Raw genomic sequence first — 26,342 nt, forward strand, 5'->3', positions numbered from 1 at the left:
GAATTGTCATCCAATTTACAATAGTAACAACATGAAGACCAAAAATAAATAAATAAATAAGTAAAAATTGTAGGCCATGCAGTGGCTAGTCCTGAATCCCCTGGGAAATTAAACATAGACACAGCCTTGTCTCATGTTCAATAGCAACGGAAAGATTTATTTGTGTGCATTCCGATGTCCTAACAGTACTCTAACCTGCAGCTAGGGTCTTTAGCAGAGGGACTAGTTGTCAAAAGTGCTCTTAAATGATATCTCAGTTTTTTTCTCATCATTAAATGCCTGTGTGAGAATAAGTTTACTGGCCCCATTTCTGCCATCAATGGCAGAAACACAATATGCTTCCAAAGCCTGTAGACCAAGTGAGGTGACAACTTAGAGATGAGCCAGTGGGGGCTCCATCTCCTGAATACTCTTACCCAGAGGACCTAAAAACAATCGACCTTCAGTCAAGGCCAGCTGAACTGCTGAGATATTGTGACGATTATTTCATTCTTTCCAAACCTAGATAACACGAATAGGCTCCAAAACAAGCCTGCAAGCAGATCAGCATACACACGGGTGCACACACATATATACGGGCACAAACAATTCATTAAAGGTGAAACACATCTCTAGTGACAGCTGAGCAAGAGAAAAAAGGTGCATGATTTAAGACATCTTTTTCCATTCCCTTTTCTTCAGTATCTGATGCAGTAGCTTATGTCAGGTGCAGGCTAATTCCAATAGAAAATAATTATTTTTATCAATAGTCTATCATATTCCTTAATGTTAATCCACAATATATAGCCAAACCTAGTATGTCAATACTAATTAGAAATACATAGGACCATTCATGGCCAGAAAATATTTCAAGACAGTAGTAGTTAAGAAAATCAAAAGCAAAACAAAAAACAAAACTCAGTGGTCATTTGTGTTCACGGTTGTTAAAGTCAGTGTTTTGAGTGACTTCACTTCTCAGATCCTCAACTTCTCCAGTATGACAGTGTGGCTCAGTTTGGACAACACTACTCTCATTAAGAAACATTGCTTATGGTTGGGCATGGTGACTCATGACTGTAATCCCAGCACTTTGGGAGGCTGAGGCAGGCAGATCACTTGAGGTTAGGAGTTCAAGACCAGCCTGGTCAACATGGTGAAACCCTGTCTCTACTAAAAATACAAAAATTAGCCGGGTGTGGTGGTGCACACCTGTAATCCCAGCTACTCTGGAGGCTGAGGCAGGAGAATCGCTTGAACCCAGGAGGAAGAGGCTGCAGTGAGCCAAGATCACATCACTGCACTCCAGCACTCCAGACTGGGTGACAGGGCGAGACTCCGTGTCAAAAAAAAAAAAAAAAAAGAAACATTGTTATCACACAACGGACAGTGGATTTGGAGGAAGTCCTTACCATATGATGCAACAGTAATATTTACAGGCAGAGAAAAATGTCATAATATTTTAAGTTTGTGGTGGCTCACGCCTATAATCCCAGCACTTTGGGAGGCCGAGGCAGGAGGATCACAAGGTCAGGAGTTCGAGATCAGCCTGGCCAATATGGTGAAACCCCATCTCTACTAAAAATATGAAAATTAGCTGGGCATGGTGGCAGGCACCTGTAGTCCCAGCTACTCAGGAGGCTGAGGCAGAAGAATCGCTTGAACCCGGGAGGTGGAGGCTGCAGTGAGCCGAGACTGCACCACTGCACTCCAGCCTGGGCAACAGAGCAAGACTCTGTCTCAAAAAAAATAAAAAATAAAAATAAGGACATAAAGCAAGTTTGGTTAATATAGGCACATGTTACTTATCTACATATATTATCTATGTACTCAGAAAGGCATGAAGGCTATTAACATCAGAACATTAACAGGGACTAAGTAGTAAGATTCAGGGTGATTTTTATGTCTGCTGTTTTGCTCACCTTTTTTTTTTTCCATAGTTAACACAAATGATCTCTGTAATAGTTACATGTAAATGGCAGCAAAAGCAAAAAGCATATACCTCCCACTAATAACCCAGGGAAATCTGGTTCCAAAGTTAAGGTTTTGTCTAAGGTGGCATACATACTCAGAAGTCAGTTTTCCCAAGTCCGTGTTACTGGGTTTTTGTTTGTTTGTTTGTTTTGGAATGTGGATCATATAATTGTGTCGAAGAGTTTAGTCATTCAGCAATAAATAACCCAAAAGACAATACATTTTTAATTGTATTTTTAAATGACATTGCTTCTGAAAGCAGACAAAACTGGCAGGACCTCTGAGATGTCAGAAGAGGCCCAGGACACTCATAATTTTTGAGACCTCTCCTGACCCGGTGATCCACCCGCCTGGGCCTCCCAAAGTGCTGGGATTATAGGCATGAGCCACAGCATCCGGCCATCTTTAGATATATTAATTAAAATCTTGTGAATGCATCTACATGGCTGTACATCAACATTGTTTGGAGATCATGATAAAAGTCTACATTTGAGGCCATTCCTGCTCCCTGTTCCCTTCACAGGGAGGGAGCTGACTTGTAAAAAGTATGAAAAGGAATGACATACAGACACTTTTAAGTGGCATTGCTTCTGAAAGCAGACAAAACTGGCAGGACCTCTGAGATGTCAGAAGAGGCCCAGGACACTCATAATTTTAAGACCTCTAGTATGAGATAGCTAAATGTGGTTTTAAAAGATGAGCTTTTTTTAGATATATTAATTAAAATCTTGTGAATGTATCTACATGGCTGTACATCAACTTTTGTTTAGAGATAATGACAAAAGTCTACATTTGAGGCCATTCCTGCTTCCTGCTCCCTCCACACTCACGCTGACCATGTAAAAAGTATGAAAAGGAATGACCCCCACTGACCATGAAAAAAAAAATTACACAGGCAAGGCTGATGGATAAAGACCAGAAAATAGCTCTAACAGAAGGACAACTACTAAAATTTAAAAATAAAAAAAGTCCTACTACGGAAAGCATTGACGGAAAGCCCTGTAATTGTATCCCAAATCATTTCATCACATCTAACCAAAGAAGAAAGAGGAAAAGGATGGCTGGGCACAGTGGCTCAAACCAGTAATCTCAGCATTTTGGGAAGCTGAGGCTGGTGGATCACTTGAGGTCAGGAGTTCAAGACCAGCCTGGCCAACATGCGAAACCCCATCTCTACTAAAAATACAAAAATTAGCTGGGCGTGGCAGCACACACTTGTAATCCTAGCTACTTGGGAGGCTGAGGAAGGTGAATCACTTGAACCTGGGAGGTAGAGGTTGCAGTGAGCCATGATCATGCCACTGCACTCCAGCCTGGGTGACACATGGAAACTCTTTCTCTAAAAACAAAAACAAAAAAAAAAGGGAAGCTCATGCAATCTTCATACGTTGCTGTAACGTATCCCACTGGCATGTTATGTGATATTTATATTTAATTTAGGCTGAACATGACTCTAACAAATCTCTTTGGTAGTTAAATGTTTCCTTCAAAGGGATATCAGGATATAAATCCTGAGGTCAGAATCCATGTCAATTCCAACACAGAAACCTTTCAAAGCACAATCCTAAGGGAATCTATTTACCGGGTAAAGGACACAACCAGAGGCACTTAACGTGGAAGACTGGTGAAGGGCCAAACTCCCACCCAAAGACCAACTCATCATTCATTCTTCACACATCTGGGTAAGGAGCAGGCCAGGCACTTGTTGATATTGAAGCAGGAATTGTTTCCCCATCTCATTTCCCTCTCATTTCCCCAGTTCGTATCTCAATCTTCGTGGCAATAAAAATATTTTTTGACTGGACACTTTTTTTTTTCTTTTTGGTTGTGCACAGGAGCTAGAAAGCCCTTGTTATATCCACGCAAGCAATATAGGTGATTCCTTGTTATGGTTGGTCAGGTAAAACCTTAACCATCATCAAATCGGGGCACATAATAGTGTCAACTTGGTGAAACGGTGAGTCGGGGAGTCACTGCATATAAGCAAGGAGCTCTCACTTGATTATACTCATGCTCTGCTCAGGTTGGCTGATTTGCCAATAGATTTAATTTCTATAGCAGTGTACTGGATAATAGGGACTGCACACTCAAGTCTAAAATGTATTCATTCGTTCTACACCTGTTTAGCGCCTGCTCTGGGCAAAACCTTGTGCAGGGTGCTGTATGTTGGCTCCCAAAGGAGAAGGATTGCTGCCAAGTTTGCTCTAGGGCTTGAGCCATGTTGACTATTAAATACCAGTTCAGGGTGTTCAGTAAAGTCTCTGATAATGCTCCATAAATTTCTAATTAGTCAAGCCTTTAAATAGAAAGAGGCCTGTCATTTTATTGTGATTTCCAGGGTTACTTTATCCTCTGCATTTCCAAAGTTTCTATGCCCTATAGCAATGAGTTCATAATAATATCCACGTATAATTTTATTTTCCATATAGAGCAGTTGACATCAAATAGCAGCCCATGTGCTAAATCCAGCCAGCTGATAAATGTTTTGTTTGGCTCACACAGTACTTTAAATTCTTTTTAAAAATAACTTGCCAAGCAACCCAAGTGCCTATAGATAGATGAATAGATAAACAAAATGTGGTACATACAATTCAGCCTCAAATAAGAATGAAGTTGTGACACATGCTACAACCTGGATGAACTCTGAAGACATTATGCTAAATGAAATAATCCAGACACAAAAGGAAAAATATTGCATGATTCCTCTTATAAGAAGTACCTAGAATAGTCAAATTCATAGAGACAGAAAGGAGAATTGTGGTTACCAGGGGCGAGAGGGAGGAGAATGGAGAACTGTCATTTAATGAGTACATAGTTTCAGTGTAGGACGATGAAAAAGTTCTTGAGTTGGATGTTGATGATGGTTGCACAATAGCATAATGTATTTAATGTGACTGAAATATGCACTTAAAATGGTTAAAATGGTAAATTTTTGTTATGTATATTTTACCACTATAAAAAAGATTGAAAAAACCTTCTCCACTTATACAAATGAATATGTGTGCACTGTGGAAATCAAAACAGTAGGTAAGTTTAAAGTATATAAATCCTTCCACAATTTTTAAAGGATCCTTTAAGATTTAAATGTTTAAGATGGCAGGCACGGTGGCTTGTGCATGTAATCCCAGCACTTCGAGAGGCCAAGGTGGGAGGATTGCTTGAGCCCAGAAGTTGGAGACCAGCCTGGGAAACATAATGAGACCCTGTCTCTAAAACCAAAAAATAAATTAGCCATGCATGATGGCATGCGCCTGTAGTCCCTTCTACTTGGGGGGCTGATGGGAAGATCTCCTGAGCCTGGGACGTCAAGGCTGCAGTGAGCCATGATTGTACCACTGCATTCCAGTCTGGGCAATACAGCGAGACCCTGTCTCAGAAAAAAAAAAAAAAAAAAAGTTTCAAGAATATTTATCTGGTGAACTATTTTTACTGAAATACTTGAATTATTTTGACTGAAATACTTAGATGGGACAAGGCAAGGAGGACTTTGCAACATTAGAAAGATGAGAGGTAGTATACTCTCTCAACCACTAGGTGAGCTCTTTCCATTCCTACAATGCTTCTTTCTTCTTTATTATTATTATTATTATTATTCTGAGACACAGTCTCACTCGGTTGCCAAGGCTGAAATACAGTGGTGGGATCTTGGCTTACTGCAACCTCAGCCTCCTGGGTTCAAGAGATTCTCCTGCCTCATCCTCCAAGTGGCTGGGATTACAGATGTGCACCACTATACCCAGCTAATTTTTATGTTTTTAGTAGAGACAGGGTTTCATCATGTTGGCCAGGCTGGTCTCAAACTCCTGACTTCAAGTGATCCACCAGCCTCAGCCTCCTAAAGTGCTAGGATCACAGGCATGAGCCACTACACCTGGCCTTTCTACAATACTTCATAAAAAAAAAATGTTTAATCAGCTCAGATTAAAAATATAACAATGAAGAAAAATTATATATAGCTTAGAAATTAAAAGTTGCACTAAAGTATAAAGAATGTCAAATATTAGGAATGCCATTTATATTTAAGGCTTATAAATCAGATTGAACACATGGAAATGTTTAAAAATGAAATTATATGATATCCAGGATTTGCTACAAAATAATTCGGTGGCAGGAAAATAAACCAGAATGGTGATACAGATGAAATAAGATTGGCTAAAAGTTGACCACTGTTGAAGCTACATGATGGGCATCTGGGCATCTAAGTTCATTGCACCATTCTTTTGACTTATGTGGAAAAAATCCAGATCATGTTACATATAAAAACAAAATAAGCAAGAAATAGAGACTAAACTCTTTTTCTCACTCTCCTACCCCGTTTCAGGCTGCCTGGTTGTTTGGGGGGCTCTTTCAAATACAATGGTTCAAAAGAACTGCCAGGACAAAACAAGCAAACCAAACTCAATTACCGAATAACACTCAATTTTGCCAATGGTATCTGTAGAAACGGAAGCTTACATTTTTTTGGAAAGCCTCAAAATCAGATGCACTTACTAATTTTGTTAACTTGAAGAGAAGAAACAGAAAAGTCATCTCTTTTTCCAAAAACCTATAAACCAGTTTGCTTTTTATTGCTTTTCCGTACAATTTTGAACATGAATTATTTCCAGAAAATGAAAAACCCAAATGCACCTGCCCACATTTGGGATTAACGGCTTGGAAAATTCTATTTTAAAAATTGCAGTGAACGAAACAGAAGGTCATTTTCCTCCCTTTACTCAACTGTATACAAATTATTTTATATAAGTTTTCATCAAGGCAATACAAATATATGATACAAATTTTTCCTCAAATTTTGTGTTTCAGAAAATGTGGAAGAAATAAATGCTCTTTAAATGGTATTTTAAATGACGAATACATGTAATGAGGGCTTATCACTCAAAGAAAATGGTATAGTGTTATTTATAAAAGGATCCAAATGATCTTAAATTGAATCCCTAGCTAAAATTTCAGAAGACTAACAAGTCTTACTACTTAATGAGTTCACTAAATGTATCCTTTAAAAGCAAGTAATGATTACTAGAATATACCATAGGTTTATTCAGAAAAAGCGATAAGCAACCAACTTCTCTGAGTAATTTATTACACTTTATTTTAGACAATAGGTCAAATAATATAGCAAAGGGCAACTAGATTTCAAAAAGACGTTTGGTAGGGTTTTTCTATAAAGGAGGAGCCATGAGTAACAGGACAACTACACCCATAGGTGTAGTTGATGAATACGTTTTGAGAGATGTCACTGGCCTCTGTGTTTGATTTTGTCCCATTAATAATGTGCACATGTATTAAACAAAAACATAAATGGCATGCTGACCAAAAATAGCTATAAGACAGTACTGATCATTTGATGCACAAAATTAGGCACCAAATGAGGGCTTTAACTCATTTTTTCAGTTTTGGCAAATATAGCCAACCTCATAACAGATTAAAAAACAAAAGTTCTACTCTTTGGGTGGAGATAAAAAATAAGCATATATGCAAAAATTAGAAAAAAGTATACAGGAGAAAGGGACAGAAAAAGATTATCCTTTAACAGGACAGTAATGTGAAAAACGAGGAAGGTAATCATCCTATTTAATTCTGACTAACAAAAATGAGGCAGAGTAGACTAGTTTACAATACTGAGCATTTATTATGTGCCAGGTACCATCCTCAATACTTTAAGAATAATATCTTATCAATATCACCCTATAGAAAGGAACTATTATTATCTCATTTTTATAAACAATTAAATTAAGACTCTAAGAGGTTAGAGGATGATCTAAGGTCAAATGACCTTAAATGAGGAGAGCTGAATTTGCCAAGGCTAAGAGGGCAGTTAATGTAAACACCAGGAACTAGGAACAAGCGAATGGTGTTAAAGGGAAAGAAAGCCAGCCAATGTTTCCAGAGTGCATTCTATTGCATTGCACAAAATGAGGGGAAACTGAATAACCAGCTGGGGAGTTACTACTGTCCACTCCAGGGGAAGAAAGACTGCATCACAGGGTCACAGACATCTATCCTTCAAAGTAGTTAAGCAGAGGCAAGAGGCTGCCTGTCAAACACGGAGACAGGACTCAGGCATTGAGTGCAAAGTTGAACTAGAGACCTTGAGTTTCTCTGATCCTATAAGTAGAAGCAGCCATAGTAGTGGTAGTAGAAATTACCATTTATGATATGGTGTTTTCCTTTATTATCCTTTAACCTTATAACAATATTGTCCCATAAGTATTATTATGTTCATCTTAAACGCAGAGAAATCAAAGGCCCACAGCAGGTCCAGGATTCAAGGTCAGACCTGACTAGTTACAAAAACCCATGCCCACTACACTACCTGTTTTCCCCAAAGCAGCAACTAGATCATAGGAACATTCGATTTGTTTTCAGAAGGGCCAAACTCTGGCCAAAGAACAGATTGTTTCTCTCCAACATTTACATTTCTCAGAGGTGTAGTCTATTCAAGAATTTTAATTTAGACTTGCACGTATTTTGACAAGTAAAAAAAATGTTATACAGATATGAAGACAAAGTTACTCATATTATCCCTACCTGCCAATTACATTCCCCAAATAACCAGTGTTAATATTTTTGTGTTTGATATTCATTCCTTTCACAAAACTATAAACATAGATACATATATAAACGGTTAATTTATTTTAATCAAAATAAAAACAAACTGCACATATTATACAACTCATTTTTCCTACTTAATATTATAGACATATTTAAAATCATTAGAACAAAAAAACTGCAAACCAATATTTCACATGAACAAAGATGCAAAAATTCTAAATAAAAATTTAACCAATCATATCCAACAATAAATAAAAAGCATAATACATCATGAGCAAATAGGGAAATAGAGTTTATCCCAGTCATGTAAGATTATTTTAACATTGGAAAATCTATTAACATAATTTATCACACTAATAAATTATATATCACACTAATAAACTACATAAAATCCACATAGTCCTCTCAGTAGACACAGAAAAAGTATTTCAGAAACTCCAACATTTATTCCTGATTTAAAAAAAAAAAAAAACTCCTGGTAATCTATAAATGGCAAAGAACTTCTTCAACCTGATAAAAAGAATTTATGAAAAACCTACAGCTAACATCATAGTTAATGGTGAAAGAGTGAATATTTTTTCCCTAAAACTGAGAACAAGAATATCTTCATTACCCTTTTCTGTCTAACACTTTACTAGAGGCTATAGCCAGTGCAATAAAGCAAGAAAAGGAAATAAAAAGCATTTAGAATAGAAAAGGAAGATGTAAAACTTTTATTATTTCTCAGATGGCATGGTTAGCTGTGTCAGGGTTTGGCAAAATGTGGCAGTTTTGTTATTAAGTTTCATAAGAACACAGTCACACCCATTCACTTGTGTACTATCTACAGCTGCTTTCATCCTACTAACTACTCAACTACCATGGGCAGTTGAGTAATTGCCACAGAGACACACAAGCTTAAATTATTTACTACCTGGCCTTTTAAGAAAGTTTGCTGACCCCTGATCTATGTAGAAAATCTGATAAAATCTACAATAAAACTACTGGGAGTAATAAGCAAGTTTAGACACACTACAGAATACAAGATCAATATATAAAAATCTATTATATTTCTTTCTGCTTGTAACTTGTAATCAGAAATAGAAATTTTATTTTTTATTTTTTAACTTTTATTTTAGGTTCTGGGATACATGTGCAGGTTTTTACATATATATATGTATATATATACATATATACATATATACATATATATACACATATATACATATATATACATATATATACACATATATATACATATATATATATACACATATATATACGTATATATATGTAAACTGCATGCCATGGGGGTTTGCTGTACAGGTAATTTCATCACCTGGGTAATAAGTATAGTACCCAATAGATATTTTCAGGAACAAAAATTTTAACACAGCATTTATGACAGCAACAAAATATATAAAATACCCAGCAGTAAATCTGACTGGAGATGTAAATGACCTGCATAGAAACTAAAAAAAAAAAAAAATGTACTGAGAGAAATTTTAAAATCTACCCTATTCATGGGCAATACTTTTAAAATGTCCATTCTCCACATATTCATCTGTATCTAGATATTCAATGCAATCCCAACCAAAATCCTACCATACGTTTTGTCAAAATGGACAAAGTGATTCTAAAATTTACATGGAATATTGAAGGACCTAGAATAGCCAAAACAAATTTGAAAATGAAGAATAAAGTTGGAAAACTAATAGTATCTAACTTCAAGACATTATAAATCTCCAGTAATCAAGACAGTGTTGTACTGGTGTAAAGGTGAGTATATGAGTGAAATAAGCCCTCACATATATGGACAACTAATTACCAACAAAGATGCAAAGACAATTAAGTGGAGAAAGGAAATCTTTTCAACAAGTGACACTAAAACAATTGGACTTCCACATTTTAAAAAATTAACTTCAACTCGGAATGGATGATAGACATAAAACTAAAACCGAAAACTATAAAACTTATAGAAGAAAACTTTTGTGACTTTAGGTTAAGTAAAAACAGATATCACACCAAAACCACAATCTATTAAGGAAACAATTGGTAATTTGTATTGCTTCAAAGTTAAAAATCTCTGCTCTCCAAAAGACACTGTTAAGAGGATGAAAACATAAGGCACATATTGGGAAAAAGTATGTACAAATCATATATCTGAAAAAGGTCTTATATTCAGAATCTACAGAGTTCCAAACAAAACACCAACTAAAAAGAGAGTAAAATATTTGAATTAAACACTTTAACAAAAAAGACAAACGCATGGCAAATGAGCACATGAAAAATTAGTCATTATAGAAATAAAAATTAAAACCATAATGAGGTACCATGATATACTATTAGAAAGGTTAAAGTTAAAAAGACTGACCAAAGTAAGTATTGATGAAAATGTGGAAGAAGTGAAACTCTCCTACACTGCTGGGCAGGAATATAAAGTGATGCAATCACTCTGGGAAGGTTAAGAGATTTCTTAAAAAGAGAGATGACCATGTGACCCAGTAATTCCACCCATAGATATTTACTCAAGAGAAATGAAAGCATACATCCATATAAAGACTTACACACAAATGTTCACAGCAGCTTAATCTGTAATAGACAAACTAGAAACAAACCAAATACCTATCAATGGGTGAATAAACAAACAAAAGATGATACATCCATACCATGAGATACTACTCAGCAACAAAAATAGTGAGCTGTTGCTATATGCTACAACATGAATGGCTCTCAAAAAATTGTGCTAGTGAATGATGTATAATTCACTATTATGCTACGAATGAAGTCAGATTCCTCATGCCACAAAAAGAATACATACCACATGATTACATTCACATATAATTCTAGATAAAACAAACTTAGCACCAGATAACATATTACTGGTTGTCTTGAAATCGGGAGATACAGGGTAGAGGAGAGTGATTATAAAGGAGCACAAGGACATTTTTGGGGGAGCTAATGTATGTTCGTTTTCTTAATTGTGGTGCTGGTTTTATGGGTATATGCACAAGTCAAGACTTATCAAATCAAACATTCTAAGCATGGACAGGATATTGTATATTAATTCTACCTCAGTAAAGATGTTTTTAGAGTCATTAGATATTTGTCTAATTTTGTTTTCTAATTACTTTATGTATATATACACACAGATTTTATAAAACGTAGAGCATGCATACTTAGCATTTTTAGCAGTTTTCTGTTTGCTTCTTGTTTCTAAATATCTAATTAATCAAGTAACACGTATTAATAACCTGTTTGATAATAATTCTAACAGTGGCCCTCTGAAAATTCAGCTCAGGGTGCTAGAACAATCAATATAGTGACACCAATATCATGACATGTGTGACACATTAGCATGAAATTAGTGGTGATCCTTGTCAATCCTACGTAGACAATGCTAATCAATCCCCGCACTCTTCCTCTCCGAGCCTGAATAAAAGATTCCAGCTCTAACAGGCTGGAGCTAATACAAATGGTGAACCCGCTCTGCCGTCCAGGGGTCTTGTTGATGATGCTGATGATGCCTGACTGAAGTAGGCAAATACGTTTTTATCTTCATCTTTTTACCAGGCTGTCTCTGTGCTGTCTTGTTGCTTTGCTTAAATCAAGAAAAATGGGCGTTGTATTGCTATCTGCATTTTGTCTTGCATTTAAGTAATGGTTTCCTTTAAGAGCCAATTCAGAACTCGTACATTCCAGGAAGCCTCCTATTGACTAAGCTCAGGTCATAATAAACTTGACTTTTTCTGAATCCTTTCAATACTAGATTCCTTGCTAGACAATACCACATTGAGGTATCTGCCGCCAGGATTATTCTCTGAGCTTCACTTTTCTTACCTGTAAATTGATACTTATACTGCAGAGTTGTCTTCAGGACTAGAGATGATGTATGGTTACCCCTGGGATGTAAACTCCACAAATTCAGACATTTTGTCTAGTTTATATAACCCTAGTACCTAGAACAGTGCCAGACACAGAGTAAGTGTTCAACAAATAGCTGTAAGTAAATATGTAAGTAGTCTTTCACATATCATGGCACATTAAGTTCGATCTACATACACACTTAATACTCTGTAATAACTCAGCTACTTGAAGACAGTCACCCTGGCTGCTCTTTTTGTCCCTTGGAGTTATATTTTACTCAGGTTTCTATAGTTAGAAGTCAAGGCAAATAACAAGGCAGAGCTGGACTAGAGTGAAACAAATGAATCATAATCCTGGAATGTAAATTTAAAGGATACGCCAAAAAAACCCTCCACATATGAGAGAAATAATATTTCATGCAATATTTTTTAAAATAAAAATAATGCAAAGAATCCATTATGAACAAAACATCAGTTTTAAACAAAGGCAAAATCAGAACAGTGCAGGACTGAGCCATATCAAAGCCTGAGGCAAAATGAAAAATCAAACACGGCTCCTATCTTCACTTAAAAATAATTTTGATTAAAAAATATTACATTAAAATATTATTTATCCTGATTACTGAGGTTTCTAGCACTCCCTTCAATTATGTGCCGGAGGTGAGTGCCTCCCTCGTGTCACCCCAATCCTGGCCCTGCACAGCTGTCAAAACAGTCCTTGAAGAATCCCTTAAACTATCCACAAAATATAATATTCTACTCTCACTAAATTCAACACCACCAGTTTGCCTTTAGTGTTAGAACAGTGCTACCATTCTCCAGGTGAGCCCTGGATGAAGAAGATGGCTTACACTTAAGGAGCCAGGCTGTATACAAAATGTGTGTCTTTACACAGCAGACTCACACTTGGCTCATCAAGGTGCTGATGCCATGGGAGGCTCCTGGGAACTGAGAACAGTCGAACCATGTCTCTCATCTCACCCTGGCTCAGGCACAGACTCCAAGGCAGGCAGAATCAACCACATTCTTTTATTTGTCTTTATTCGCTCCTGTTTGTGCTCTGTCTCTGTCTCTCTTTCTCTCTCTCACACACTCTCACACACGACTTGTGTAACTTGAATGAATAAATAATGTGATTCTACTGGAAATGCAATGCTGCCTGCCCCTTGGCCTTCTACCCAGCATGCCTGCTTGTTGAGCGACTGACGGGTTCTGCCTCCATCCTCAGGAGCCTCAGCTCCCACAAATCACTAGTGATTTCCTCCAGCCGCCAAGACAAAGGCGACTCTGGCAACCAGGCTATGTATTCCTTTTGCTTTCCCTAAGCACCCATACCATGTTGCTTCCCATAAATTCACAGTTTTATCCTGAGATGAAATCGCACCATTTCTGCCAGGAATCACACACAGAAACATGGTTCTGTTTTGTTTCTGGACATGCTGTATTTGATAAAATTAGAAAGAAATCACCCTACCAACATTTGCACACAAGAAGAAAGGGAAAAAAAAGAGGAGGGTGAAAAATCAACCAGCTATGAGATCCAGTATAGAGAAGATATCAGAAAAACATTTTTTGCAGGTTCCAAATCTTGAAGTATAAAACTATCCTCTCCTATTCTTCTTTGTTCCCACTTGTGGCATCTAGCCAATCACTAACAAATATAAGAGCTGCATGCCAACTTCAGTAAACATATTTAACCCTACAAGGAGAGACAGTCATGGGGGAAAATGAAATCTTCATGGGTCCAAGTCTCTCAATGAGAACAGATATTCAGGCCGGATGCCATGACTCACGCCTGTAATCCTAACACTTTGGGATGCCGAGGTGGGTGGATCACTTGAGGTCAGGAGTTCAAGACCAGCCTGGCCAATATGGTGAAACCCCATCTCTACTAAAAATACAAGAAATTAGCGGGGCGTGGTGGCACATCCCTGTACCCCCAGCTACTTGGGAGGCTGAGGCATGACAATCACTTGAGCCTGAGAGGTGAAGATTGCCATGAGGTGAGATCGCGCCACTACAATCCAGCCTGGGTGACAGAGTAACACTCTGTCTCCAAAGAGAGAGAGAGAGAGAGAGAGAGAGAGACAGAGAGACAGACAGAGAGAGAGAGAGAGAGAGAGAGAGAGAACAAACAGATATTCCCTGCAAGCTCTCCTAAAGCGATGCATTTTTTTTGCGGGGGAGGGGTGGGGGTCACTAATACAAAATATAGACTTGGCACTGAGCCTCCCAAAGCAGAAAGAAGATTGGATAATTATGTTCATACACATATCCATTGTGTATGAATCACATTGTCCAGCCCCACCACTGTGCAAATCCTGGAGTCAGAACATCTCAGATTCTACCAGCTCATCCCAAGTATTTTCCAGATAAGGTAACAGAGGCTTAGCAAGACCAGGTGACTTGTCTTACCTAGGTCATGATGGCAGCAGGTGCAACCATCTACCCAAGCTTCTGCCAAAAAACTAGGATGCTTTCTGCTGCTCTGTGGTGGGACCATTTGATCCCAGGACTGCCACATATTTGGGCCTTATACAGTTCCTTTCTGTGGTTAAGTGAAGTGATTCCCCATGCCCTATGACTACCAGATACACCACACTACACAAGTGACTTCCAAAATGCAGCCAGGAGTCCCCACAGTCACAAATGTCTGTTCTTAGACCCTCTGAGACAACTGTAACAGGGATAAACACAAATGGAGAATGATCCATAAAGAACTCACTCACTGGCCGGACGCAGTGGCTCACGCCTGTAATCCCAGCACTTTGGGAGGCCAAGGCGGGTAGGTCACCTTAGGTCAACAGTTCGAGACCAGCCTGGCCAACATAGTGAAACCCTGTCTCTACTAAAAATGCGAAAAAGTAGCCGGGAGTGGTGACAGGAGCCTGTAATCCCAGCTACTCGGGAGGCTGAGGCAGGAGAATCACCTGAAACTGGGAGGTGGAGGTTGCAGTAGGCCAAGATCGCACCATTGCACTCTGGCCTGGGGAACAAGAGCGAAACTCCATCTCAAAAAAAAAAAAAAAAAAAAAACAACTCGCTCAGTATCATTGGGACATTAAAAAAGCCAATGAAACTAGACAAGCTCACTGGCACTCTTTTTTCATTAATTACTGTATCTTTTTTCTGATTAAAAATTATAACAATTTCACATGATCTTATAAGACTATTAGCTCTCTGAGGGCAAAGACTTTTTCTGCCTCGTTCACTGGTCTATCCCGAGTCCAGGTCTTAACTCCATATTAAATAAACATTTCCTGAACAAGTTTTAAAAAGAAAAATGTATCTGTTCATTGAGAAAGTCCTGAAAACATAGAAAAAAAATTTAAAATGAAGCAAACTCTCCCATCAATTAGCAACACAGAGATAGCAACTGTTAGCACTTTCCAGAATGTATTCTGTACATGTACATACAAGTTTTCAATCTAATTTGAGATGAGACTATATAAATAATTTTGTATCCCATTTGGTTTGTCTTTTCTTTTTTCTCCCTTTTTTTTTTTTTTTTTTTTGGCCAAGTAATCTCGCATCTTGCTTTTAATTTTAACCTTCTCTTCAGTTCTCTCTTCTTCAATTCAAGTGCAATGACAGCTACAGACATCAGAAATGAGCAAATCGATACACAGTGACCCAAACACCAAAAGTTCTTCCTGGAGTCAAACAACTTTTGCAGAATGAAAAGAATCCTCTGAACCAGTTCTTCCTTACTCCTAACGCAGGTTATTTTTTTCAATTAACAAGTCACGCAAACACCAGGACAATCACAGCTGTACTGAACTTTGTGGTATTTTCTGCACAGAAAGTAAATATATCTTTCTACCAAAGCATGAATAAAGAAGTGAAGGACAATAAAAAAAAAATATGTGGCAGATACCAATCTTGGGCTATCAGATTACTCAAGCACCTCTGAATGCTTAAGACTGACAAGTCGCTTCTGTAAGAATCACAAATTTTTTTGTCAGTTGTTTCTCTTACAGTGTGCACACTGGTTTCCACACATTAATGTGTACATTTCAATTCAGCTGCCTTCCCTGGTGATACCTCTGCCTGCATATCTAATAGATATTTAGATTCAAAATACCCAGACTTAAACAACTATCTTCCCCTTCAAATGGGCTCCACCTGCAAGCCTGTCCCATCTCAGTAAAGGATGACTCCAGCCCTTCTCTGAGCTTAGGGCAAAAGTCAGGATTTAATATCATCCTTTTCTCCTGTCTTCCTCTCATACCTCCCATCAAAAATATCTACACACCCTGTGCCAGCTCCCATCACCACTCACCTTGATAGCTGTGCAAGCCTCATAACTGGTCTTCTGCATCCAAGTTTGACTCCCTACAGTCTGAGAGGCACACTCTATATCCAAAGAGCATCCAGAATCATTCTTTGAAATGTTGAGTCAAAAAGGGGGCAGCACAAAGGACTTTTCTGGAATGATGTAGTGACGATATGACTTGAATATGAACCTTTACTAAAGATCACAGAAATGTACATGAATAAGAGAATTTTACTGTCCAGTAAAAAGGAAAATTACTGTAAAAGAAAAAAAAGGCAAATGAGGCCACGGAAGTTCTCTGCTCAAAAACCTATATTGTACATGCTGAAGTTGCCACATGACCCGATTCTCTATTACTGCTTTAACTTCATCTTCTAGTACTTTCACTTCCTCGGCTCACTTTGTCCCAGCCACACTGTCCCCGCCCCCTTGCTGCTATTCATACAATTTAGGCATGGTCCTCCCTTAGTGACCTGGCACTGGCTGTTCCCTTTACCTGGAATCCCTCTTCCCCTGCCATTTGTGAAGTTAATACTCTCCACTCTATCTCTTGCACAAACATCACATTCCTAATTAAGCCCTACTGAAACCTGCCATTCATCTCCCATCAGCATTCCCAATACCCCTTACCTTGCTCTACTTTTCCTTTTCCATTCACAGGTATTATCATTTTCAGATATACCATATAACTCACTTACTAATACTTTGCAGTCCTTATGTAACTCTCCCTTACTGACCTCCAGCTAGAATCTTAAACTCCTTGAGAACAACAATCTTCCTTCCAATCCTGAATATATTCCTGACACTTAGAAAAGTGCCAGGAACATAGTAGATGTTTGATAAATATCTTTTGAAAAAAAGTGTACACAACTGGAACCTAGTGTATGTCAGGCATTGCACTAGCCCCTATGGTAGATTCAACATGTAAAATGACTGTTATTTTGTTAAATAAATGGGTTGGCCTACATCATCCCCCAGTCCTCTCTAGCTCATAAATGCATTCCAAGTGAGTGTTTTAGACATGACTATAGGCTGTACTCGAATGTAAGTGCCCTGAAGGCAAGGATTTTAGGCTGCTTTCCAGCTACTGCATTCCCTGCCCTAGAACAGTACATGGCATAGAGAAGCATGCAATATTTAGTGAATGAGTAAGCTCCCTGTGAACAAGGAATAAGAGTCTTGTATGTGTTATGTTTCTGATTCTACCCAGCACATAGGAAGAGCACCAGGCACGTGGGAGAGGCTCGGCCCTGGTTATGTACTCTACCTAGTCTCCTCATGGTTGGTTCAAAAAAATCACAGTTAGCAACAATATGCACAGGCCTTCCTCAATATTCTCAGGAGTAGTAATGGAGAGGATGATTTTAAACATGCTGCATAAGCGCTTTACTTCAGGTGGCAGCTCTTTGGAATTCCTATTAGGTGCATCACATCAAAGAGCGGCTCTCTGATGTTGACATGCCTGACGATTCTGAGTACAAAATCCAGGTCAAATAAGACTTCTGTTGAAAGCAAGCTTCTCCAGAGAAATTGCAGGGATTTCCCTTTGCATCCTGGTTACTTCAATTCTCTGTCTTGAACTTTACACCAAGGCCACTACGACCCCAAAGCCTCATGGAAGTCACCTCAGCAGTCACCTACTCCAATCACCTCTGACTGGCCATGACTGTTAAAGGTTTTGCTTCCATGAATGTGTGTTTTCCAAAGATACATACACCACATCAGCAAATGAACGCTGACATGAGACATGACTTCTCCTTCTACAACTTCTAGAATTACAGGTATCATTGTCACACCAGTCCATGAGCACTGTGCAACACAGACATAATGTAAACCACATATATGATTTTAAGTTACATAATGTTAAAAATAAGTCAAACCAAACAAGTGAAATGCACTTAATAGTGTATTTTCTCTAACCCAATATATCCAAACTACTGTAATTTCAACATGAAATCAATATAAAATTATTAATGAGATATTTTGCCTTTTATCTCTCATACTAAGTCTTCAAAATTGGGGTCCACTTTATACTGACCACATATCTCAATGGCCCCAACAGTCACATGTGGCTAGTGACCACTGACCTGGACAGTGTGAGTCCAGATGTCAAGCACCTTCTCTCCCAAGTTGTTATTGCTGCTCTTAGATTTACACTATTTAGGGATCTTACAACTGATTTTGAAAGTCTTCTAACCTATGATGACACTACTTTCATTACTCTCTGCACCAAAACATGCATCTTGCAAGACAGTTGAATGAAGCAATGTTACAGTGGGAGAGGGCTGCTAACTAGGATAGACTTACCCTGTCTCTCAGAGTCATAAATAATATATTTGTTTCTCTAATCTCTAACTAGAACCCCATTTTGTTGAATTCCAATGACATTCCTAAGATTCTAAGAATGATGTTTCTTACTGAAAGCAGGGAAATGGGAACTAACTACAAGGTTTTTTTGAAACAGCTCTGCCAACACCACCACCAAAAGATAAACTGAACAGCAACAGAAAGGAGGTTGAAAGCAGGAGAAAGTTCAAGTACAATCACCTTCTCACTATAAACTGCACTCCCGTGGACCAGCTCTTAGTGTTTGAACAGGTACAAAATGAGGCTGAAGAAGAATAGGGCTCTTTAAGGACTCAAAGGAATGATCTAACCAAGTTTTAAATGAAGAAGAACTAAAGAACACATTCAGGTTAGGTGCTAATTCACCAGGTGAAAGTTGTTTTGAAAATCTATACTAAGAAAAGCTCTGTCATTTTCTCCCTGAAGATGAGATTGTGGCCTCTACTAGTCTTTCAAAGGTGAAATGGATCACAAGAATATGAAAGGCAGTTCAATCTGGAGAACTTTCCACAGTGACAGTGGTGTGAAGTTCACAGCAATAAAATAATAATTAACACATCACAGCACATCCAGACTCTGACATTCTCTACCCCTATTTCCATTAGTCAGGGCCTCAAAAATCTACTCTTGAAAAAAAAAAAAAAAAAAAAAAAAGGCAAACTGGCTTAAAGTGAATTTTTTTCCTTTCCAAGGAAGGTTGTTATCAAGCATTGCCCAGCCTACAGAATGAGCTACTCTGGCCTAATTCTGAAAGCTGACTCAGCAGAGACCAGTTGGAACAATGGTTTTCAGGAGGCCAATGCTGGAATTGGTGAGGCTCTGACAGTATCCTGCCAAAGTCAGCAATTTCTTTAAAATAGGGTCAGCTTATAGGAACCCAGATGCTATATCTACTGGCCTGGTTTCTTGGAGAAAGAAAAAAACCAGACTACAACATACCCACTATCCTAAAAACAGCCAAGACACAACTGGCAGCAACCTCAGTAGACCTGAGCGATAAGCAGTGTTTGACACAAAGCTGGGAAGCCATTGATTTACTTCGCAATTACTCAAAGATTTCACATTCAAGTGGACGAGAAACCTAGGAACAAGACACAGGTCACAGCTCTTTTGGCCTTTGAAAAAACATATAAAAGCAGAAGGAAGGAAGCAAGTACATCACATCCCCACATCTTTATGCCCTCAGCCTACCTAAAAATAAATTTGAAGTGTGTGGTACAAAGATTATCAATGACTACAGCACTAAAATAAATGGAAAATGTAATAAAGATATAGTTCAACAAACATTTCTAGATTCAGGATAGTGCCTCGCAAAACTATATTTGTGATATTCTTGCCAAGTCAAGTATAACAGTACTCATTTTTATCTCATTCATTTATCCATTCGACCAGTTCATTTAAGTCTTTCTTGTACCAGGTACTGTGCTAGACACTGGTGCTATAATGGGAAACTGAACCCAACAAGGACCCGCATTCAGGGACTTTCATATCCATTGTGAGAAAGGCAGACGGGCCAAATTGATTCACATAAGTCAGTAAGACTTATTGATGTGTAATAAGAACTACCATTCAGTGAATGCCTATCATGTTTCAGGTTCTATGTGAGAGACTCATTTAATCCTAACAACATCAGCAATTAGTCATTAAGACCATTTACAGATGAGGTAACTGAGCCTTACAGAGGTCAAATGATTTGCCAGGGTCATTCAGACAGTCAAGGACAGAGCCAAGATATAAACCCAGATCTGTCCAACTCCTATCATAAGCTTAATGTCTGAAAATAAGATATCATCTTGGTATTAAAAAAATCAGGCAAATCAATGGTGAGCAGGACTGACTGACAGCTTGTGCAATGCATTAAAATGTATGATTATAAACAACCCAATTTTAAATGTGGATAAAGGATTTGAACAGACACTTCACAAAAGAAAATATACAGATGGCAAATAAGCAGATGAAAACATGTTCAACATCCTTAATCATTTCGAAAATGCAAGTTAATATCACAGTGAAATATCACCACACTGCTAGAAAGGCAAAGAAAAAATGTTTTTAATTTTAATACCAAGGGCAGATGAAGATGCAGAGCTTCTGTAACTCTTAGATGTTGCTGGTGAAAATGAAAAATGGTACAGTCACTTCGGAAAAAGCTTGAGAGTTTCTTATGAAGTTGGACATATATGTGCCATACTACACAGAGATCTCACTTCTAGGTATCTACCAAGCAAAATGAAAACCACTGTTGACACAAATACCTATCTAATACATATTTAGTTATCTCTCTGGCCCTCTGAACCTATTCTCTTGCTGTCTTTGAAGTCTCCTTTAGCAACTTTATTCTTAATTCCCAAAAATGAGAACAATTCTACTGTCCTTTAACTGGTGAATGGCTACACATACTATAGTATATTCATACAATGGAATAATATGCAACAATACAAAGGAACAAAATAATGACACAAGCAAAAACATAGGCCGAGTGCAGTGGCTCACACCTGTAATCCCAGTACTTTGGGAGGCTGAAGCAGGAGGATCAGCTGAGCCCAGGAGTTCGAGACCAGCCCTGACAATATAGTGAGACCCTGTCTGTACAAAAAATTTAAAAAATTATCAGGGCGTGGTGGCGCATGCCTGTACCCTCAGCTACTTGGATTACTGTGGTGAGGGTATCGCTTGAGCCCAGGAGGTTAAGGTTGGAGTGAGCCATGGTCATGCCACTGTACTCTAGCCTGAGCAACAGAAAGAGACCCTGTCTAAAAAAAAAAGCAACAACATGGATGAAGCTTAAGTCCATTTTATTAAGTGAGAAAAGCTAAATCTAATACTTTTATACACTAGATTATCCCATTTACATGATATTCAGAAAAAAGGCAAAATTATTAGGAATAGAAAATGGATATAATTGCTTGGAGGAGGTAGAAAGGATTGACTACAAAGGGTCAGTAGAAAATAATTTTAGGAATGCTGATTTTTAGGGGTGATAGTATTATTATTCTATAGTTTGAATGAAGTGGTAGTTACATGATTGTATGTAACTGCTGAAACTCAGAGCACCGTATATCAAAAAGAGTAACTTTTGTTGCAAGTTAATTTTCAAAATGAATACAATTTGCTTCAACAAATGTGATTTGAACGACAGAAATTAAACACAAAGATACACAAAAATACACAAAAATACTAAATACACAAAAATACACAAAGATACACAAAAATACTAAAATTTTGCCTAAAGCCATCCCAAACTACAAGACGTATTCTTAATGACAAAATGTTGGAACATGAACAATTTCAAATTGGCAAGTAACAGATTTTTTTTTTTTAACACCTTCTCACTGGTTGGCAAGCAGAACAGTTCGCTCCAATATCTTCATTCTGCATTCTGGAAAATGCAAACAGGCCACAGGGAAGCTTCTGGTATGGGCGAATGAAGGTTTCTCCTTAGCCTGTAACAGGTCACAAAAGCTGATGCAGAGTTTTTCTTCACAGGAGAAGCTAAAATTTCCCAAAGGCTTGCTGCTTTCCCATTATGGAAGAGGCACTGTAAGAACAACCTGGTGAATTGCCCCCGAGATCCCTATCTATTGCTGTGTGAGGGCTTTGCTTTTGAGGTTGGGGTTGAAGCTCATTTGAAATCTTTGACATTCCCCAATAAGATATTGCTGGGCCCAAGACTTTGCTACTTTTTTCTTAATGCCATTGGGATACAGATGCTCCTCGACTCACTTTGGAGTTATGTCCCAATAAACCACTGGTTTACTGGGAACACACCTAACCTACTGAACATCATAGCTTAGGCTGGCCTATCTTAAACGTGCTCAAAACATTTACGTTAGCCTAGAGCTGGGCAAAATCATCTAACACAAAGCCTATTTTATAACAAAGTGTTGAATATCACATGTAATTTATTGAATACTGTACTGAAAGTAAAAAACGAACAGTTGTGTGGATACTCGAAGTATGGTTTCTACTGAATGCATATGGCATTTCTTTGCCATTTTATTTTATTATTACTTTTTTCTTTTTTTTTTTTTTTTTTTTTTTTTGAGACAGGGTCTCGCTCTGTCGCCCAGGCTGGAGTGCACTGGTGCGATCTCAGCTCACTGCAACCCCTACCTCCTGGGCTTCCACCTCCCAGCTTCCACCTCTCAAGTAGCTAGGACTACAGGCACATGCCACCATGCCCAGCTAATTGTTCTTTTTTTTGTAGAGATGAGGTTTCACCATGTTGCCCAGGCTGGTCTCAAACTCCTGAGCTCAAGCAATCCACCCGCCTTGGTCTCCCAAAGTGCTAAGATTACAGACGTGAACCAAGGTGCCCAGCCTACTTTACCATTTTAAAGTTGAGAGATTGAGTTGTAACTCGACCAGCTGTATTAACCACACCCTCCCTCCCTTCTTCGCATTACAACACAATGAAACAACAGAAGCACTCAATCAGGGAGTAACTCTACAAAATGTATGGCAAGCCTGACAGAAGCTCAACTTCCCAGTGTTGGGATCCATCTGGATCTCAATTCTCCAGCACACATTTGGTTCTTTCCCCACGGCTCTAGAGCCTATTCTCCAGCTTTCCTTAGAGGCTCCTTTTCTGAACAGCCCCAAAGCGCTGGCTCATCTGCCTACCAAAGGCTCGCTAAAAACCCATATTACAAGCAATTCAAAGCATGAAATGAAAATTGATGCTTTCAACTCCTATAACGATGAAAACGGGAAGCTGCCGGAAACTCTATGCTCCTTTATTTTCCAAGAATATAGATAGCCTTCCAAGAATATAGATAGTCAGTTTTCAAGAATAGAGATAGCAGCATGTTATATGAGATAAGCACTTGCTCTAAGGGTGAAGCATTCCTCCCTAAATTTGACCCCATTAAGGTGGAGCGTTTGCATTCAAAGGCAAGTCTGGTAGGGGTGTATTAATAACAAAAAGAAAAAATGCTACCTTCAGAATCAACACTGACCAAAGATGACAAACTACTCCCCATATGTAAAAGGCACATTAAAACAATGAGTGACTATGCCCTTCAGTGTGAATCAAATCACATTTTTCAATCTAGGCAATGTAGATGAAAGTCTCACCACTCTAATGGTGAGATGGGCAGTTCTAATTCTATCTCTGTGCAGGTTAAGTATCTGTAAAATGAGAGGATTGAACAGAAATAACACCTCTGAGTTCTCTTGCAATATTATGTTCTATAGTTCTAGGACTTAAGGAAGTACAAAGGGCAATGTACTGTCTGTCATTCTCTACCAAAACAAAAGTTCCCCAAGGGAAAGAAGTGTTAATTATTGTACCCTTGGTACCTTGCAGAGTGCTTGGCATATACAACATGCTCAATAAATTTTTATTGAACGAATGATGAATTATACTAGAGTCAGGATAAGTTTGCCTGGCTCCATCATTTGATTATCGGGTTCCGTAATTAAGAAATAAATATTTATATACCTAAATTGTGACTTCACGACAGACCCTAGGAACACAAAAATGTATGAGACACTGAAGTTATCCTTAAACTTGTATTCTAGATAGTGAAACAAGAAATGTTAGCTTAAGAAGAGAACCATCTAGGAAGTAAAGAGTTTTCTAATGTTGTTAGGTTCAGAGCAGGGATAGGTCAGAGTAAACAGTTTACAGTATGCATGGACGGCTTCCTGCAGTATGTGGACAGAAAACTAGGGAGACAGGAAACTTGAATAGTTGAAAATGATTTAAAATGATGGCAAGAAGGATTCATTTCCTTACAATGGGGCAGTGAAATAAGGTGCTTCTATATTTTTATATATTAACAAGATACTATGAAAACAGGTTCAAACTTAAACACGCTGTTTTGGACAACCAGTTAGGCCACTCCCAGGCTTATAGATCCCACACTCTGCTGGACAGCCCACTTGCATGCCCCTTGTGACTTTCCCATCTACTAAGTCACCCTTCCTAGGACCATGCATGTCATCTTGGACCTCTTCCTCTCCCTTGCACTTCCTGCTCCAGTATTCACCAAGTCTTTTCTCTCCCTAAATATTTATTTATTGGGTATCTCCCCTATCTTTCTTGCCTTAGCTTGGGCTTTCACTTTGACCACAGCTTCCTTGTTGACCCCCCCTGCATTAACTTCATTCCCTAAATCAAGGGTTGGGAAATTTTTTCTGTCAAGGGTCAGATAATAAATAGAAAATAGGCTTTGGAGGCTGTGTAGTCTCTGCCACAACTACTCAACACTCCCACTGTGGCATAAAAGCAGCCATAAAAAAAATACAATAACCAGATGACCAGGTTCCAATAAAACTTTATTTACCACGACATGCAGTGGGCCAAATCTGACCTCAGGACCCTACTTGAATGACCCTTGCTTTAGATGGTTGCCAGGGTGGTTTTCAAAAAAAAAAAAACAAATAGTACCATGTGACTCTCCTAAACTCTTCCAAGACACCCATCACCCTCAGGATAAGTTCCAGGCTCCTTGGCATCTCTGTGTCCATCCCAGAGTCTGTGTCTCATAACTCTTAAAACTGCACACTCAACGATCCATGACTTAATCCCTTCCCAGAAACACCAGCCTCTTATGACTTGATATACACATGGTTGGGTCCTCTTCCAGGAATGTCTTCATTCCCTCTGAAAAACTCCCATCCAGCCTTTAAAACGCATCACCAGTGTCTCCTCTACTATGAAATCTTCCCTGACCTGAATTCTAGACAAAGACAGGTCAGTCTCTGTGCTCCCCCAGCACCTTGACATACTTCTCTTACAACCCATGTGACGGTGGGATGTCATTGGCCATGTATGTGTCTCTCACCACCACCAATTCCCCAGTGAGGGTAAAGCTATTTTGTACATCTTTGTATCTTTAACACCCAGCATAATATCGGGCTCATAAACATATTTGGGTCATAACAACTATTTGTTTGATTAATCGGTAAAAAAATCGTAAAGATTTCAACTTGGTACTCCTTTGACCTTGTATAACTGTAAAGAAATCTGAATTCACTCGGTGCTCTTAACTATCTTGGTTGGGCCAACTATTTTAATTCAACACTTGCTATTAAAACTTGTCCAAATGTCAGAATAAACTGTTTTTTCTGAGGATGATATAATTCAAAATTTCCCCTTTTAAAGGAGATGTACTTTAAAACTGCTACTTAGCTGTCCCCCCCATTCGTCTTTAATTAGCTGCTTGAACAATGCTGAATATATTACATCCTTGCAGAGAGCTAAGTCCTCAAGCAATTAGTCTGTCCTACCAAATGTGACCTACATCACTACTGTGCCCAGGATAGGCAAACCTTCACAGGACAGGATAAATTCCTACATCTTCCAGAATCTGGACAGAGCCTCTAAGGCCAAAGGAAACATGAACTTGCGGTAAAGACTATAAAAA

General features: G+C 38.4%; 1 protein-coding gene across 36 annotated transcripts in view; it reads right to left on the reverse strand.

Moving 5' to 3' along the window:
- The window catches only part of MAGI1 (membrane associated guanylate kinase, WW and PDZ domain containing 1), a 675,392-nt gene that overhangs the window by 204,486 nt on the left and 444,564 nt on the right, over window positions 1-26,342 (reverse strand). The gene's annotated exons all lie outside the window — the stretch shown is intronic.

This window comes from Pan paniscus, chromosome 2 (genome assembly GCF_029289425.2).
Source record: "Pan paniscus chromosome 2, NHGRI_mPanPan1-v2.0_pri, whole genome shotgun sequence".
Taxonomy (NCBI): Eukaryota; Metazoa; Chordata; class Mammalia; order Primates; family Hominidae; genus Pan; species Pan paniscus.